A 14,248-nucleotide genomic window follows, 5' to 3' on the forward strand; every position below is an offset into this window, starting at 1 on the left:
AGAGCCCCCATTATGGCGTGCCTTATGAGATCGTGGTGTTGGGATGTAAAACCCAAGAATCAACTTTTCTTCTGTCTTGTGTGCCTTGACTGTTCCAGTTAACGCAACACTGCTTCCTTGTGAAAACTTACAACGCAAAAGAATACAGACGCACGTAGTATACAGAGATAAAATTAGCACTTCAACAAAAGTGTTGCTGGTGCCAATGAGGGAGGGGGATAATTATTTTCTGAACCTCTTTCCAGTTGTCCCATCAAGTTCCTTCTTTCTTTTCTATCAAATTCTAACCATTTGCACTGTAATAAATAAATAACGATTTCATATGCTGGTACGTTGTTAAAATTATCTATTCCGCCTATGTGTGAAAACGTTGCTCATGGCCACCACAACCTGTGCATGAGCTACGTACATCTGTAAAAGGCACGGAACAGAAACGGCCCTGCTGCCAGGCATTGCTGACCGCAGACAGTCGGAATCTCTCACGCGCCGGCCGAACAAAAGCATCCTGCAGGTACGTAAATTAACCTACGAAACCACGTGCACATACTTTCGCGCTGTCAAAACCTGAAACTATGGTAATTACTCGCGTGTCTGAGCACACCGCGTGCTTGTGTCGTGTTTCAGCAACACGAACTTTCAACGTGCGCGCGCTTTACGCCTTAAATACGCCTTGAATAATGGTGCTTTTCTCTATTTCTTCCGCAAATCCGACACGACATTCTTAAGGCCAGTTACCGACTGACAAAGCAAGATCTAGATTGAAAAAACTGCTCCGCAGGACTCGAACGAACGTTTCCGCGGATTTCCTCCCGTAGCGTGTTAGCCGTCGTCTGCTACGGCAGGCCCACCACCAGCGGCGCCACCGTCGAGGCCGCGCCGAGCGGAGGAGGAGGGAAGTTAATGGCGCTACTTTGGGAGATTGAGGGGTTTTAACACAACGCAGATTCTGTAGTGCCAGTGCTCACCGAGGCCAAAGCCGCACTGCCGCACCGCCACTACTCACGGCTTTCCGCCAAGTAACACAGAATCTACAACCAACACACAAGCAACGCACGCACGATCACATGAGCAATGTTGAACAACGCGCGGTCCAGAGAACGATCACGCCGAGGACGAACACGCTACGGCGTCGCTCGGCACCAGCCAACCTTGGCGCCAGCATCGCGCCTTCTCAAAAATCCCTAAACGATGCTATCCCTAGGCACCTAGGATCAGGTCACGTGAGGGATTTTTGTACGACAAATAGACGCACGCACCAGCGCTCCCATTGCAGCTCCCATAGAGTCTCTCACTATAACACCTAGAGCGTAATCTGGCGCCACCGTCTATGGGAGTTTCTTAAGAGGGTACCGTGCCGTCATGGGAATGACGGTATAGGCTCGTGTTGGCTGGTGTTGTAAGAGGCTTCGTCTAAAACGTGGATATGGCTACGCAAATAACGCGTTCTCAAAGTAATATCTTCATAAAATGTTTCCATTCAAGCATATTACATCTTTACTCACCCACGATGCATGATCAAGCGAAGAAATATAAGAACAGACGACCAACTGTTTCAAAGCGAGCGCGAACCTTGTCGTCTGTCCTCCAACTTTAGCGGCCCGCTGATACTTTTTTACGTAACATGTAGTCGTACACACAATAACAAGTTCTCATAGTTAAACAAAACATGTTGTCACGTAATAATAAAGCTAAAACAGCTTTTCTTCTAGTAGAAAATGAATCATTGTGACAGACGGAACTATAGTGCCTAGAATATACTGGCTAGTGTGCACTGCACCAGCTCTTTTCAATGGACGAGCGTGGCGCTGCCTGCAATGAATGCCCACGATGGCCGGCAGAGGTCGCTGCCACACGGGTGGGTGAGAAGCGTATCCCCGCAGGCCGGCTGTACCCGGTTTAGAGGCAAACCGGATGTGACGTGGGCCAGTGCCGTACTCCCTGCCTCCAGATAGGTACTTGTACGCCTAGGAAAAGACGCTGCTAGGTGCTGCTGCTAAATCCCTGTGGTTTCTGCCGGCTCACGTAGGTTCGTTCGCGTGGTCTTGTTACGCCTCGCTGGATCGTGTTCACTCATGCCGTCCTTGCGCGGCGTCATTGTCGGCGAGTCAGGTTAAATTCTTTAATAGGTCGTGCCTGCGCCTAATTGAGTCTATTAAAGACTGCACATTCAGTTTTGCTGGCTACAATTCAGTGTGGCTGGCGTGGGCTGTCTCCACGATTCGCTTCGAGCGTGTCGATTTCGCCGTTCTTTATGTTGGCGGAAATGACCGTGAAAGCAACATGGATCTACAAGAAATATGCAACAACATCAAGGTAAGTCTACTGAAATCACAAAATTTGAAACAATAAGCGCTAATAGTTGTGTTTTCTTTTAAATTTTAGGCCTTGATTGTTCAGCGAGACGGCGCCCGTCGTGCTGGTTTTCAAGGTGCTCTCTCGCTGGCTAGATGATGCTGATGCGGAACAGAAAATGCAAAAACGTCGCTTGCTCAACCGCAAATTGACGGCTACGCTGAAGCGCATGCCGTGTCTGCGGAATTTGAACCCCGAGGTATGGACCCCTTTTTTCCAGCGGCATGCCGTTACATACCGTCAGGAACACGCTTGGCTTATTTCTGACTCGGTAAAAAAATTTTTCACTTTTCCTCGCTGCTGAAGAAATGCGGACCGTTTGTCGTAGTTGTCTCCATTACAGGGTGACATTACTGCGGTGAACAAAGCAAGTGTTGCCGTACATACTGTGCGCACTTCACCCTTTGTTGGGCGGTCGGAAAATATTGGTCCCACTATTCAGGGCAACTTCGCTACTCTGTAGCGGTGAAGTGTAATTTCTACCATTGAACGTTCCTGTGTAGACATGTTTCTGAATCACGTTAAGCACATTTTTTCGTCAATTTCTTTGTCAAACACGCGATAGAGCTGTTGCGCAGATTGTTTACTTCCCTTTCTACAATGTTTGGTTTATTCTGTCGCCGTCCTTCAAACCACCACAGCGGCAAATGGACTCTTTTGATCGAAATTCCGCGTTTTCATAATAGCTGAATTTTGGTGCGGTTAGATGTCTAAAATTCTCGTTCCCACAGCTACCAAAACAGGTGATCAAATTATTAGCATCGCGAATAAATCGCATTCCTACATATGCAAGCTGCTACATATTTTTGATTGATTGATTGAATAACTTTAATGAGCGGTTCTTAAAACGAAACCCTCTTTGCGTCTTCCTTGCTTAGTGGGTGGTGGCTGCTGCAGTCCTGCCAATATTGGTCACTGTGTATGGCACTGGATATGTGCTGCTTGGCATGTGGCCAAATGGCAACTTGGATTACCTGTTAAGTGCAGCTCAACATGTACCACTGGGTAGACACGTAGAACAAGAGGCAAGAAATTAAGTATACAACAGGAAATTTAAGAAGTCAGCCACAGAGAAGTTGGAAAGTCAGCATCGAAAGCAACCGAGTATGGACAAAAATGAACTAAACGAGACCAGGACATGCATTGTGTGCAGAGTTATAGAAGTGAACGAGTGGTTGCATTTTACTGAACATTACAAAGGCTTCACTTATAACCGATTTTCACATATGCATGGAATCTGCTAACTTTTCTGTGCAAAACTCTACCGGAAAGGATATATTGCATCCATCGGTGTTAATATATTTCCTAGCATATTTTCTCTTTTTCAGCCAACATACACATCCCCGTTAAATCAAATAGATCACTGTAGATGGCTGCCACAAGCATATTACAAGAACTGTGAATTGGAAGCTGTTAGCTACCTGTAGCACGAAGTCATGCAAGGGTACATGTAGTCTTTGTGTGCACATTGACTTCATGTTTTACTCATTTGACTGGCTCCTATTGCACTCCGGCTGAATAGCAATAACACACAGGCCACTTTACGCTCGAGCTACTCGAAAGCCTGCGAAAGCTGCAGGTACATTCATAAAAGTTCATAAGTACATAGCATTCGTGAAAAAAATTAAAACCTTTTCTGGTACAGCCGTGCGTTGTCGGAAGTGTCTCAATGCATTGCAGTGATTAAACAGGCACATATTGGCTGTACCACTTGGATTTCAGCGTGCACGCGTTGGCTGGATAAAAAATTCTACCATATTTTAACTCCAAACATTTGCTCACGGGTGGAAAAGCGCTGTTTCTGTTGTAAATAGATGTGGCTTGCACACAAGGTATGCTGCATGAACAGAAGGTGCTGCAGCCACATAACCTGACCTTTGATCTTCATTATGCTCACAGATTGAAGGGATGGAACTAAGTGCGTGTCTCTTAAATGCTTGATTTCAGCCAGTTAAATTTGCCAACATGGGGGATTCAAACCACTGGTGTCCATCTGCTGTTGGGCTGGATTCTCAATTTAGTGAGAATACTAACTACTGCGTTCATTGGTGCTGACAGATATCAAGTCAGTTGTAGCTCGGCATTTACTGTATTCCGTTTGTCACCAAAATGCTAGAGAACCACTCGAGATCCTTCGATGTCAGCATCCTCATAATCAGTGGGCACCTCATAAGAAAAATAGGTCAATTTTGGATGGTATCCTTGCAAGTGTGAGAAGGCTAGGCCACAGAAACTCTCGTTTCTGATTTGTGCACTATTCAGCCACGTTAAAATGTGAGGAGCCTAGACATCTAAAAGACGAGGAGCAAGCAAATTGAATGTAGCTACCAAGCAAAAAATGTGGAAGCGTAAGCTGTTGATTTTTTACTCTAAAGGCACGTTCATACTGAAGACGGAGCGGCTAAACCGGGCAAAGCTCTTGGCCAGGCGTATAAAAGCAGGCGTTAAACGAGGCAGCAAGCCCGATCGCTCGCGGACCACTTTTTCCTGCCCGCCAGAGCTGTCCGCTTTGCTGCAGCCAATTGGAACACCAGACGACTCTGGCGTGTGCGCGATAAGGATGGACGACCAGTGCTACGAGACGGCGACAAGTGCACCACAAAAACGTAAGATACCCCGCCTCGGTGGTGCGGGCAGCCAGGCAAGCTGTCCAGTATACAGGGCGTTTCAGCTAACTTGTGCCGAGCCTTTAAAAGAGAAAGACCGAAAGAAACTAGGCCTGCAGTACTCAAATGCAATCAATTCAGTAAACTACCCTTTTGAGCAACTTTAGTACTTACGGCTCATTGAGAGACATCTGCTTTATTTTTTCAAGACAAAAGACAAAAGAAAGTGCACAAAATCGAAAAAAAGTACCATGCAACTATGCACTTTTTAGCAGTGATGAACAATGCGGCATGCAGACAGGATGTAAAAAATATGCAGTTCCGACACACTGTGAAAATTATGTAAGCAGCTTTCTTTGCTGCTTCTGTTCATTGATGACATTTGGCAGTGATGTGTTAAATGTTACCTTGCATGCACCACTTGTGTTTGTAGTACACAGAGCTCACAGGCAGACGTGCGCTCCGATGCTCAAGGTGGTGTTGTGCACCATCCATATCCTGTGAGAGTAGTGGCATTGTCATTCCCTCACATGGTGCATCGCATGGCGGGTGAGGTAGAGAAATCCGTTCATTGAATCCTTAGGAGAAATAGTTGCTGCCACGTCCTGTGCCCGACAGAGCAGTGCCTGCTGGCCACCCAGGCTTCTGTCACGCAGCATGGCCTCCCAGTGTTGTAGTGTAGGGACATTGAAGTTTTGATGCTGGACCACCACTTGCATACTGTCGTTTTGACGGCGTGGTGCTGTATTGCAGTTTTGCATCTGCACATCCTGTGTCAATTGTTGGCATGGACACACTTGCCGTGTTTATTTTTTTAGAAATAGCATAAACATGCCATACCGCACCTTGAACTATCATTATATTTTAGTTTGCCCACAACTGTCACCATGTCTAGTTGTAGTGTTTTTCTTTTAAAGAGACTCCATACGAAAGATGCTTTCTGATGGCATCTTTACCTTCTCGTGTGATCATTCAGCGAGCACAAAGTACTGCAGCTTCTGCAATGCTTTTTTCTATTCCTTCCAGGCACACTACTCTCAATGTATCATTAGCGCTGAAATAGAATACCACCTGTTGCTCAAAGCAGCTTCAATATAGATTCTAATCGGAATAGGCAGACTTGTGGCAGTATACAACTTTCTATAGCCATAAAAGGCAAGCTAGCATAGTGGGGCATCTCAATGCTCGTAAAAGCATTCAACTGCATGTATCTCCAAATAACTAAGCTTAAACAGACACTGTCAAAATCTGTGCTTGTCACGGTGAGTTGGTGCGGGAACTTGAAGGTGTCGCTTTTCCTTCATTTTTGTGTCTCTTATGTTTTTGCTAAGGCTCTTGCCACAGCAAAGTTGCTCTTGTGGTATTTTAGAAGGGTAATTTACTAATCACCTGGGCGATGTCATTTCCTACATTTGGTTGCACCGTGTGCATCAGTGCAATAAAATGGGTCAAACGGCTTAATACGAGATGTTGCCAGGCCTTTTTGGCACGACACTTGTGGATAACATTTTGGTGTGACTTGGGCGAGGCCGAAAGAGAGAAATTTACACATACGAGCACAAAGGCCAGGCACTGTTCCCTTGTGGCCTGCACAACCACTAGAATAGCAGCTAGTCTTATCAATTCATACTGAGTATCACAAAGTGGAACATTGCAAGAACTGTAGCTTGGTTGAGACAAGGCACTTACAGCTGCAGCTGAAACATGTGGTGTGATCATGTACAAGGTTACAATACTCTTCACCCTTTTTGTATTTAAGACTTTTTAAACTTTGACCACAATTTGATTACAGCTTTCCAGAGTTCCTTGGAAAATCCTCCCATGCACCTGCCATGTACATTGCCCCCGCCCCCTCCTCGATGTGGCATGCAAGATGGCAGCAGCAGCTGTGGAATAGTTGAAGAGGGGAAGAAAGGTCCCCATTATAATAGGTTGTATGTAAATAAAACTGATCGAACACAACTGATTCGGCTTCCACTTTTGTCAAGACAATTGTCAGCAAACAAATGGAGTAATTTCAGTAGGGTGATACTTATAGTGCATAGAAATTCTTGGAAGCCTCGACAGCTTCCTTGCTGTTAACAGGCTGTGTTGGTGAGGTGGTTTAGGCAGGGAATGCCAATTCATGAGGGATGGTCATGGCCACCATGTTCAATGTATGTGCAGCATCAATCAGTTCTCTAGACCGAGTGCACTAATATCATGGCAGGCCAGCACTTCGTCGCATGATATATTTTCAAACCTCGCATGCTTTCTTTGGGGCTCTGAGAAAATTAATGAAGCATGAAACTAAAATCGGCATGTTGCAGTTTTCAATACAACCATCACTGCATTTGTCCATTCTTGAAACAAATTTTATTGTACCAAATGCATACAGAATTGTGGAATATCCGAAGTACATTTTGCTTGTTTTGGTCAAGCAGCTGGCAGAACAAAACCACAAAGTTCCAAAGCAGGAAGGTAACACTTCTATTGAAGTACACAACGAGTGCAAAACTTGCCACCAATTAAAAAAAGAAGGGAGCTGCTACACACCATTTCTTGGTTCTTTGACCATTTATTTTTTCTTTTGTGGCTTATGTTTAAAAATCCTTGCTATAGCAAATGCAAAGACATCAAAAATCAACGCACGACAGATATTGGTACTATGGTGTAAAGTAATGAAGATATAATTTTGCATGCACATTATTTCGTCTGAAATAGAGGGATATAGCACAAACGTTGCTCTTCAATCCCAATAAAATATAAGGAACTCGTGGGCTACGGATGATTGTTGAGGGCCTCGGATTCTGTAATGTGCAGCTGTACTTAAGTACACAAGCATTTTTGGAATCTGCCTCTACCTGGGTGCAGCTTTGTGACCTGGAATGAAAAGCCACAGCCATCGAGATCGAGCTGCTGCAGTGGCGACATCACAGTAAAAGGTAATAGCGAAAAATTAAAACAATAATATGGCCATGCAACTTGCAACAAATCAGATAGGTCACCTGAAGCTTCTATTTCCAATTTTTCTGGTGTTGCATAGAAGGGCAAAAATCTTGAAAAGTGATAGTGTACGACTTTCATGCATAAACAATTGTGCATATCTACTTTTTTTTAACCATGCAGATATTTAGCAAAAAGATTTGAGCACGGAGAGCCCGGCGTTTTTGCAAAGGAGTTTCTAGGTGAAGTGGACACACTATGCTGCTAATAATGCGAGTTTCAGAAAATTAATTTTGAAAAATTCAGTCGCTTCTTTATTAGTAACTGGGCGGCAGCCTTCTAAATGGCATATTTGGAGGCAGTCGCATGTGAACGCACACCCTTTCTTTTTCTTAATCTCGAAAATTGCACTTATTTTGAGATATTCATTATAATCAAAACTTGGTGCATCCTCCTCCACATCAGGCGGCAGTGCCCTGTCAAGAAGTGTGGGACAAAGCTTAAATGATAGCCTGACATGGCACACTGACGCACATGCTTGCCAGGCAAAGTGTGTCGTATCAGCAGCTACAATGACTGGCCAAGATGTTTCCATCTGATGAGATAGCGGGACCTTCTTTTCTGCACTCCCAGCACACTCAGTTCCAATATTACCTCGATTTACCAGTGAAATTCAATGATGAATATCTTGAATTAGGTGCAACTTTCAAGATTTGTAAGAAATGAGAGTGCATTAGAGGAATTCCTCTGCAAGAATGCCACATTTTCCGCGCTCATAACTTGAAAACAAGAAAATCTGTATGGTAATAAAAGACACCCTATACGTATACAGTGTGTATTGGCGCATTTCATGCAACCAATATTCAAGCACCTTCTGTCTACAAAGAATTCATAAAGCAAATTTATGCATTAATACTTGAATCAGTTACGAGCACTGGAAATGCAAACACTGTTACGAACCCTGGTCACATGCCAGGCATTGTGTTGCTGCTCTCTGCGTAGGGCCTATGAATAAAAACCACCTTCAACATCGCACAGTAAGCTACTAATTGCTATGTATAGGAAGACTTACAGTTCTTCAAATGCAATTATGACCTAGACATTCTAGAGCTTTTCTAATAATGTACTTTTAGTGAACAAGTCCCCAAAACTTGGAACAACTCTGAAGCTATAATGCCATTATTATCTGAAAGATGCACTACACATTTTTTTAACGCAGTAAGGAAACATTCATAATCGACAATGCCACCATAGACATGAGAGTCATATAATATTGCACTGCGTGCAGCAAGGATAGCACAATCTCACACAAAAGATTAGTCTCTCCCGCAGCCTTTGAAGCCCCCTTTATTATGTCTCGCTTATGATGCCGTAACATAGTACGAAACCATGATGACGTAACTTATGATCGTGAGTTACTCTTGAAAGAAAGCTTGTGCACACATGCATATTCCTGCATTGTAACTCTGGAGTGCACTTACAGTAAGGACACTGTGAAAAGAAGAAAAATAAGGCCAACAGCAAGAACCTGGCAGTGCAGTGCTATTTGCACCTTCTCGGCTGTTGTCGGTTTAAGTCACCTTTGCTGCAGCAGAGTCGTGTTATGCGGCGAAGCATATTTATCATCATGCAGTGAAGCATATCTGAAGTTAAAGGAGACACTGTCACGGGGCCCCTGCGGGTGCTTATGGTTACCCGACACTAGCTTAAGTACCTATACTGTGACCTCTTCATGCATTTGGACAACACCAATCGCCATGTAAAAACCTCTGTGTTCACTGCTAATCTCGCCAAGAGCCTAAATTGTTCGAAACTACAAATTTCACCAAGTGGCAAACTTCGCAATGCTTCTGGAACCTCATTCTAAAGTACTTTAATACTACCAGGATGCTTCAATGTCAAACTGGATTAACAACCTGGGATGAAATTGCGCCAGCTTCTAACTTTCTGAATGTTTGCTTCACCTCCTACATCAGTGAGTAGGCAGTGTTCAATTGGCGCTCCCGCTTCACCAAGCAGACGACCGCTGACGAAAGCACAGTGAAGGCGAATAATGAGAGCGCAAGCAAACATTCAGAATGCGAGATCTCGCCCTTGGATTTAGAGAAAGGAAGGGTAATTTCATCACCAAGGAACCGAAGTATGCATTCAACAACAAAAGCTTCTGAACGGGCCACTTCCACATCAGCACTGTGGAAAGACTCTGATGAGCTTATCAACCAGCAGAAATTTTCACTTGTGGCAGAAATTTTCACTACCACAATCGCAGGTTCAAAGATATTTGCATGATGACATTTTGGTCCAAAAAGAAGATCCGTTTGAGCGATGGTGTAAGCGTGGTGCCCACTGTTGGCTCGGCTTGCGAAGAGCGACCTGCTGATACCAGACACTTAAGCAGCTCTTTTTGATGTCTGAATTGATGGTGACATGCACTAGGTGTCATTGCTCTTCGAACATGTTGAGCTGTTGTCCTTGCTTCATGAAACATTAAGTAACTACAATTATGACATTCTCAAACAAAAGTGTTGTATGAGAGAATTTTGTTAACCACGAAACATAATATCCCTGTACATTATTTGCTATGCAGTCTATGTAGTATAACTATTTTGCACCTCTGGTTGGTGAAAAGAAATGGATTTTTGCAATACCAATAGTATTCATATTCGAAAAATATTCGCTTTGCACTTAGGTTTCATTATTCGAATTAGCTTTGAAATTAAAAAATTGATATTTCCACACCCATAGTTTTTACTCAAATACCTGGAGCATAAGTCATTTGAGGACGTAACTTCAGGAATAGCAACAGTATGCCACCAAAGAGTCAACACAGTTCAAATTTTTTTTACATTCTTTTGCAATTGTTTCCTAATGTACAGTCATTAAAACCATCTTAAGCCTCAATAATTGACTAAACTAAGCTTTGATAACAGCTGCATGCTTGGAACGAACGGTGCATGTTCCAGTCACTCTAGGGTAGCAGTTTAGGGTAAAAAATATCTGTTACTTAGGAATGCCACTTGGTGACCTTGTGCAGAGAAACCCCAGCTGGACTTTGCCATCTGAAGCTGCTGCGCATAATGGCTAATCACTGGCTTCTTTGGTCTTCTCGATGGCATCTACTTGCTTGAGAAGCTCGACCTCAATGACGTCTGACCACTGGCAGCACATATTTCTGTTTATCACAAATAAAAATTGCCTATGAGCTCTTATTTCGCCCAAAACACAGACTTTTGCCACATTTAAGAAAGTGGCACTCTCCAAGTCAGTGTGGTCAGCATGTCTGGCATGCACTTTCATCTCCTGCGTCAGAGTGGAGTTACTATCCTAAATTAATGTGCTACAGAGATGACAGAGAGGTTGGCAAAGAAGTTATGTGCCCAGACAGAAAGAATGATAATATTTATGTCTACTGCAATTCAAAGCCATCTATTTGAGCACCTTGCACCACCAGAGAAATCCTAATGACTTCCTTTTCTTCCATCTCATAATGTGGGCGGTAACACCCCATTAAATGGTCCCTAAGATGGTTTTTGTCAACCCTGAGGAAATCTCTCACAGAAAACTTGTAGACAGTCTTGATAAGTGTTGTCAGATTACCTTTCAATGTGTCCTTTATCATCACTGTGGTGATCGTAATTTCAATTCATGTGCAGCACTCACACAGTGTGCACTCCTTGCGGACATCTGTAACTAGTGGCAGTTTACCAGCATACTTGAAGGGAGGAAAAAAGAGCATGGCCACACCAACCACATCACAGCATGTGCATACATCAGATGACATTGTGTAACCTAATTCTATGTCAGCAGGAAATGCATGGCTGCTGTCGCTATTTCGAGTGCAAATATTTGTCCCACGGGTACAGAGAAGTCATTATGGCAACCACATAATCCAGGCAGCTTAGTGCTGGGCAACTGCAATATTTATGAAGCAGCACACTGCATTCAAAGCCAGGCACTGTCACACTTGTCTGGGAAAATCGGTGCTTGTATACACAGGTGCTGGACCATTTCAAACCACAGTCACATTGGAACTCTGTCCACTCTCGTAGGGTGCATTTTCTGTGTAGTGACTGCCACTGCAGGAATAATTTTCTTCGAACTGCACAAACAGAAAATTGTAGCACTGTGCTCTGCAGTGCTTGGTGCAAAGGCAGAACAGCCATGAGCCTTCTCCCATCCACAATTCAGAAATCCGCCAATACATAGATGGCTTACAGTGGCATCTCTACAGGCAGCACACACCACCTATATGCTGCCACTTAGATTGCAACACACTGAGGGTCTCCATGCCTTTATGTAAATGCTCAAATATACTACAGGACAGGATCTTTAGGGAATAAAGGTTGTTTCACGGTCCTCATATCTATGCTATGACAAAGCCAACTCCAACTGCACAGGTAGAAATTGCTGTGGAAAATTAAATTTTACAGTTCCATGTACCATATTTTCCATACTGTACTATAGTCTGCAGGATCTAATTTGGGCTGAAAAGCCCCTCTCATTAAGCACCATGGCAAATTTTAGTTATAGGTACATTGGAAGTTGTAAGATGCCGTCAAGGGAGCATTTCCTCAAACAAATATTTCTAATTAGTTCATTATTAAAGGAAATGGAAGAAATTGAAATGTTGCATTTTCACGCTGCCAGGAGGCGAGTGCTAAAAGTGACGGCACTCAACCCCTTTGCCTCCAAGTGATCTTCCTTCTTCATCTTCCCCCATGACGGAGCCAAGGGTTCACGTCACACTCGCATGACGAGCCGTCTTTTCTTTCCTTTTTTTCTTCTCTTCCTTTTTTGCTGTGGGGCACACATCCAGGGATGGCATTTAACATTGGTTGGCTTACGAAAGTCACGTGCCATGGTTGGTGATGTTGCAGGCAGCACGTTTTACATAGAGACATTTGTGCATGTAACCTTGACTCTGGCTGAAGCAGGGCTTCGTTGAGACCATGATGGCTTTTGTTTAAAATTTCAGTTGTTTTCCCACTGTGCATCATTTTGATAATTTGGAGACAGGATTGTTAGTGTGTGATCTATGCACTGCACTTGTCGGTTTGCAACTTCCAATCTTGGTGAGACGCCTTTTCATATAACAAAGTGCAACTGAACTTCCTGAAGGCATTTGCCTCCTATGTTCAAGGGAAGCAGCCCACATCCGCATACCTTATTCACAGATGTCAATTCTTTTTTTGCTGCTGCTCCGTATTAAAGATGGGAACCCAAGACTGTGGAAGTAGCGTGGGCTTGGTGGTCTGGAGCTTACCATTGGTTGTCGGATCGTGCCGCTGACTGCATTTTCCAGCGGCTCATGAGTGCCGAGGGGGCCAGGCAGGAGATACGGCAACAATTCAACGAGTAGCAATGAATGTTTACTTCACATTGTTACGGAGTGGTCAACTCTGCAAGTTTCCCGATGGTGAGCGACAGACATGCGAGTTTGCTCAAAAACTGAAGGCTGAAGTCCATTAGCGAAGACATCCTTTATAGTGTTTGGAATACTCTCGCTCAAGAAAAGGAGAGAGAAAACACTCTGCACGCTGGCAGCTGCCGCTCGATACATGCAAGTGTTCAACGAATTTTCTAACCCCCACTGGCTCAGTAGAAGGAAAGGCACTGACATGCGCACACGCACACAACGCTGGCATCTTCCCTGCCGAGGACGCAGAGAAAGAACGAATGCACACACAAAGCTTAATCGTCCCACTTGCTGAAGGGAGACAACACTGTGGAGACTAAGCAGACATCAGGGTGTTGTGCAAGCCGTGGGTAAGCTGGCGAAAATGCCTGCACAAATGATAAGGTCTTATTGCTATTGGGGCCTCCTAGGCGTTTTCCAACGGTTGCAGGCGGCTCGGCATATCTAAAGGGTCCAGCCTTTCGCTGTTACTTTGGTGGCGCGACACAAATCGTTGACCACACAGGCCAGTCATAACATCAGTTAGACTGGTTCTTGTGCACGCTCAAGGACACTGAGCTTGAACGACGCCATGAATGCTCTGTCTTTTCAGTGCTATTAGAACTGTTCTTGTATTTTCTGTGTATACGAAGTCGATTATAAATCTCTTGTGCATTTTGCAACGTGGCCTTAAATATCCAAGCACTGAAACGCAGCCACATGATCAGAGTAAGCAGCATTCACTTGCATATCGTGAGTTGCCAGAATAAATTGAAAATATTGTGCTGCGACTATCATTACTGCATCATGAAGCAACCAGAAATGACAGTACCATGCTTCACAATGAGACTTTCATTTCTCCCCTGGTGCGCTTGTACTTCTCTGGTGCCCTTTCCACTGTGTAGAGCTCCCAGAAAAGCTTTTCTCAGGACAGGGGACCATACTGTGCGCTCAACCAGGTGGCACCCAT

At 44.2% G+C, this 14,248-nt stretch overlaps 1 long non-coding RNA gene across 1 annotated transcript; it reads left to right on the forward strand.

Annotated features, from left to right (window-relative positions):
• The first annotated feature begins 2,013 nt into the window (after window positions 1-2,013).
• Window positions 2,014-6,877, forward strand: LOC139061376 (uncharacterized). The gene is made up of 3 exons (XR_011515412.1): window positions 2,014-2,313; window positions 2,383-2,551; window positions 6,751-6,877. It is a non-coding gene; the product is annotated as an uncharacterized lncRNA (long non-coding RNA).
• Window positions 6,878-14,248: the final 7,371 nt, after the last annotated feature.

The sequence above is a fragment of the Dermacentor albipictus genome, chromosome 6, assembly GCF_038994185.2.
Source record: "Dermacentor albipictus isolate Rhodes 1998 colony chromosome 6, USDA_Dalb.pri_finalv2, whole genome shotgun sequence".
NCBI classification, from domain to species: Eukaryota; Metazoa; Arthropoda; class Arachnida; order Ixodida; family Ixodidae; genus Dermacentor; species Dermacentor albipictus.